Here is a 5,393-nt window from a genome sequence, read left to right on the forward strand (position 1 = left end):
AGCTTAAAGTCTAGTGAAGAAACAGACTAAAAAAGGTAAACATACAAGTAAATACCCAATTACAAATTGTAATGAGATTTCTGAAGAAGAAGCAAAAGTGTAATAAAGAGACAAGGATGATGGCTTTAGATGGTTGGATCAAGGCAGGCTTCTCCCAGGAGGAAGAATTAAATAGGAAGGGAAGAGGAAAAAAGAGTTCTGGGCAGAGGGAGCAATATGTGCAAAGGTCCTGAGGCAGGAAGGGGCTTACTGTGTGCCCAGGGCAAATCATCACCCTTCTCAGGGAAGCACAGCCTCACAAGTGAAATAACTCCATTTAAGAGAAGGAGAGACAGAGCCTCAGACAGGGAAGACGGCTTCCCCAGGAAAGTTGACGAGGCAGGACCAACACCTGTATCTTTTGAGTCCATGAACTCAGAGCTATTCTCAGTTCATTTGGGGACTTTTTTGCAGGATCACAGAGACCAGGAGCAGGAGGTAAAGAGGGGAAAAGTTGGCCATTCCCCTGGCTCTTTCCACCATCTCAGGGCCTGAGGGAGGGGGAAATCAGAGGCTTCGTGCATGTGCAAGTGTGTACACACACACACCATTGAGCACCAACCACACCCCGGACAGCTGAGCTGCTAACCTACCATGGTCATCTCAGGCCTCAAGTCAGATACGCCCTCTACTTTGCCTGAGACTTTGAAATGTGACTCTTTTTAAAAAGTTTTTTTAAAATATTTATTTGTTTATTTGGCTACGCTGGGTCTTAGTTGCAGCACATGGGATCTTTTTTAGTTGCGGCATGCAGGATCTTTAGCTGCAGCATGCAAACTCTTAGTTGCAGCATGTGGGATCTAGTTCCCTGACCAGAGATCAAACCCGGGCCCCCTGCATTGGGAGCATGGAGTCTTAGCCACTGGACCACCAGGGAAGTCTCGAAAGGTGCCTCTTTTAGAATGCTGCTTCTTTTGTGTACAAACCTCAGGGTACGCAAGTATGTGTGTCCTTGTGTATCTGCAAGCTTATGTGTGAGTATTCTCAGTGTTTACACTGAGCGTTTCCCAAGAACAGCATCCAGTTCCCATTTTCCTCGTTGTGTAATAATAATTTAATCAACAATCCTATGGGGCATACACTATTATTCACCCCTTTTTACAGATGAGGAAACTGAGGCCCAGATCATCACATAAGTTGTCCAGCAAGTAAGTGGCAAAGACTCAGACCCAGGAGTGTGGGATGGCAAAGCCCCTGCCCTTAGCTCAACACTAGATAAACATGCAATGAATAAATGAATAAGTGAGCCTCATGGCATAGATGGGGAAACTGAGATCTAGATAGGAACCTAGCAAGCTGATGTAGGCAAGGCTAAAACCCTAGCCTTCATTCTTCCCAGGCGGGCCCCCTCCCAGAAGCCACCCTCCTCAGGACTGCAAGATCCTGTCCTCCTCCTGCCCGGCTCCCACACATCTGGGCAGGCAGGCAGTAGATGGGAACGGGCAGGATATCCTCTTTGTCATCCTGGGATGTAGCTGAACTCTCTGGCCCCTGCCCTGTACCCCCAACTTGCAGCCCGAGGGAGTCCTGGCCTTCTCTGCCCTGCACCCCCAGGGATGCACCGGATGATGAGTGAGTGTGACAAGGGGCTGCCTTCTCCCTAGGCTACTCCCTCACCCTATCTTCTCACCCAGAGAGGGCCCCAGGCCCCACTCTGAGGGCAGGTGGAAGTCCTTTGCTTACCCACAGCTGTGCCTGTGCTAAGCCCGTGCAGAGCCCAGGGGAGCAGCTGACCTGGGAGGAGGCCAGGAGCTCTGAAATGAGCGTACTCATTACACACAGGCCTGCTCCCTCCCACACCAGAGCCCCCCTTTAGCCTCCTTTCCCTGCAAGGTCTGTTTCACTAGAGGGATGTGCAAGCCCAGGATACTGGAAAGCCTGCACCACAGTCTGCCCTCCCAGGGGATGATGAGAGGTACTCCAGGAAGGGCTACAGCCCACAGCTCGCCACCGGCCATGCCTCCCACCTGGGGTCAGCACTGCCCTCGGGGCTCCTCTCCTCCTGTGCTCTAGGCCCCCTCCTCCCTCCTCCCAGCAGCCATATGCTTACATTCTCCTTGCCCCAGAGGAGGGGGAATCTGTCCCTAGAGTGCCCCGCCCCTGCAGCTGTTCAATTCTGTGCCCCTCTTCCTGCCCCCAGACCTCAGATCAGGATCTGCCCCCATCCTCCTTCCTCCTGCTTGGAGCTGGAGCAGCTCTAATGCAGTCTGGGCTGCCCCCTCGTGACCACTCAGAGAAGCACATGCTTCCCGAAGCCACTGACCCATCACCTGCAGCCCGGGAACCCCATGCCAAATAAATAGACAATCTAAGGAAAAGTGAGTTTATTTCGCAAATGCAGCTTCAAGACAACTCTCAAGTCCTTCCTTCCCAGAAATTGCGGAGAAGCCACTAAGAATGGCCAGAGGACTCTCCTCCCAACCCTTCCCCATCATTCCCTGGCCTGGTCTTCAGAGACACACCTAAAGTAGAAATTCCCTGTCCAGCTTCCTGATAGGCGTTCACTTCCATTCTCTTACTTCCAGAGACAGGGAACTCGCCCAAGTGTGTCCCATCATCTTTTCTGTTCTGGGGCACCAGGAACACTGACAATGTAGACCCACCCCTGATCTCCTAGGACTCACACTGCTCAGGTTAGCAAACAAGGGCCTCAGGTGCACTGATCAGCACAGAGATGGGCGTGGCCAGTGCTACAAGGACCTACACATTCACCTACCTCTTCTCAGGGGTCTTTTTGTGGTTTTTTTGGCTGCATTGGGTCTGCGTTGCTGCACGCGGGCTTTCTCTAGTTGCAGCGAGCTGGGGCTACTCTTCGTTGTGGTGCTCGGGCTTCTCATTGCAGTGGCTTCTCTTGCAGCGGAGCACGGGCTCCAGGCGCGCAGGCTTCAGCAGTCGTGGCGCGCAGGCTCAGTAGTTGTGGCGCACGGGGGCCTAGCCGCTCCCTGCCATGTGGGATCCTCTCGGACCAGGGCTCGAACCCGTGTCCCCTGCATTGGCAGGCAGATTCTTAACCACTGCGCCACCAGGGAAGCCCTTCTCAGGGGTCTTGGAGTCAGGAATTTAGCCCTGGAATCTTGAAGATATCTGGAGGCTCACTGCCCCCTTAATTCTGCTTGAGAATCAGCCAGAGTCCCCTGAGCACTTGCTCTCTGCCAGGTCCCTCCTGGCACTTTGCCCCACTTAGTCCTCACAGCACTGTAAGGGCAGTGCACTCGTGTCTGCTGGGCAGATGGGGATGGGGTGCAGAGCAGGAGGTCACCCAGCCAGGATGTCATGGCTAGTCATTTGCAGAGTTGGACTTGACCTCAGCCTTGCTGGGGCTCCTGCAGCTCGTGCAGACTACCCCGCCCCAACGCATGACGTCTGGGCCCAAGTCAGACCTGCTGAGAAGGTTCAGGGTGGACTCTGAAGCCAGAAGTTTGATCCCCTCATGCCCCTCCCTTCCAGCTCTGCCTCCACCAGTGCCCCCACCCTGAGGCCCAGGGCCATTCCAACCAGACCCTCCTGCCCTGCACCAGCAGCTCCTCTATACCTCGAGGGAGGACTGGCAGGCGGGATGTAAACATCCTCCCCACAGCTCACTGCCAAGCAAACCTATGGCCTGGGGACTCTGGAACTGCCGTCTGAGACCAACCTGATGGGGCAGGAGAGAGAGCCCAGGCTTCGAGATGGTTCTGCAAATCACCTTCTGTGGGCCTCCCTGGCCATACAGATAAGATCTAGATGCTACTGTTTTCCTTGATGGACAGTGATCAAATGAAATCCAATGTACAAACACCCAGCACACAATAGGTGCTCAACAAAGCATGCCTTCCTTCTCGACCTTGCCTTGTTATTCGGAAGAATACCAGGAGAATCAGCAATGCTCAGGCCAGTCAGGCACCTGGGACCAGTGTGGTAATGGCCTTGGAATCAGAGAACAGTCCAAGGTGGGGGACCCTGGGGAATTCTGGCAGCCAGGGCAGATCTGGCTGTCCCCCACCAGCATCCCATGTGGAAAAGCCCTTCCAGAGGCAGACAACAGCCACTGGGGGTGGTTTCTGGAACAGCTGGATTCTGCCCCTCTGTAAAGGGATGACCAATCCACCCATGCTTTCCAGAAGTGGTCTTATCTTCTCCCCTTCTAGCTGCCCTGGGTTCTCTGTCCTCATCTACCCTGGCCAGCCCTGCTCAGAACCCGCCCTGTGGCACTCTCAGTTGGTGAGGGTCAGCTCTGGCTCTGGCCCTCGTTGAGCCCTGGACAGGGTCCTGCCCAGGCTTCTAGAAGCCAACTTTTTCAGAGCAGACACCGGCTCTACAGGTGAGGCCCTGGGACTGCTGGCCAGGACCTTGAGACTGCCTTGCCTCCAGCCCCATCACGTTCCCTTCCCCTTGGGATCTGCACTCTGGCCACCAGGAGGCGCTGTTCCCCCTCAGACCCGATGAGACCACAAGCCTCATCGTTAAATGAGACCAAATTCTAAGAGACAGCAAAAGGCAAGTCACAGCGGAGACTGCAAGGGGAAGACAATGGCCTTTGTCTGATCGCTGCTATGAGTCTGGCACTTCCCACGCAGGACCGTACCTCATCCTCCAGCCGCCACAGTGGGGGTGGGGTCGGGGACACGGGGTGGGGTTCTGAGTCACAAACAACAGAAACCGACCTCTGGCTAACAAGCAAAAAATAAATGTGCTGTTCACCAAAACAACAGAAAAGATAGTCACTCAAAGAAGACAGCCAACATCAGGCCTCCAGTGCGGTTTGAACAGGATGCTGCTCCCAGCTGCAACTGAAAATAATCAAGGGTCCCTAGAGTTCGTGGCACTGCTTTCCTCCGTGACACACCCTCACCCTCGCTGACTTGAAGCTTCATGTTCCCTTGCACCACGAGCTCGGGGAAGCAACCAGCTCCTCCCAAGTTTTGGTCCTATCACCCCAACCTTCATCCTTCACTCATATCAACAGCAGGCACCTAGGACCCAGTCTCCCAGACTCAGGCAGGCCCGCCTTTCCTCTGAGGCTGCCACCCTCACTGCTGACTGGCCACACGGTTGAGGGCCAGTGGGAGGGGGGGAAGGCTGGCTGCACTAGGTGTACCTGAAACTGGAGTTGCTTGGCCCCAGGGATGGGCGGGGGGGCGGGTCTTTGGAGATAAGAGGGCCACCTCTACAACCAGAACTGGCTTTGGCTGGAGAGAGATGTGACCTGGACCTCTATGTCAGGAGAGCGCTCCTGGAGACCCAGTGGTTAAGAGCAGGGGTCTAAGAAGATGGGCTGGGGGGAAGGACAACAGGGAGGCAGGCAAGGCCCTTTTCCTTGGGATGGGAGCCCTGAGACCTATGGCAAGAATGGCAGCCAGAGACCCCAAGGAGAA

The sequence above is a fragment of the Tursiops truncatus genome, chromosome 2, assembly GCF_011762595.2.
Source record: "Tursiops truncatus isolate mTurTru1 chromosome 2, mTurTru1.mat.Y, whole genome shotgun sequence".
In the NCBI taxonomy this organism is placed as follows: domain Eukaryota; kingdom Metazoa; phylum Chordata; class Mammalia; order Artiodactyla; family Delphinidae; genus Tursiops; species Tursiops truncatus.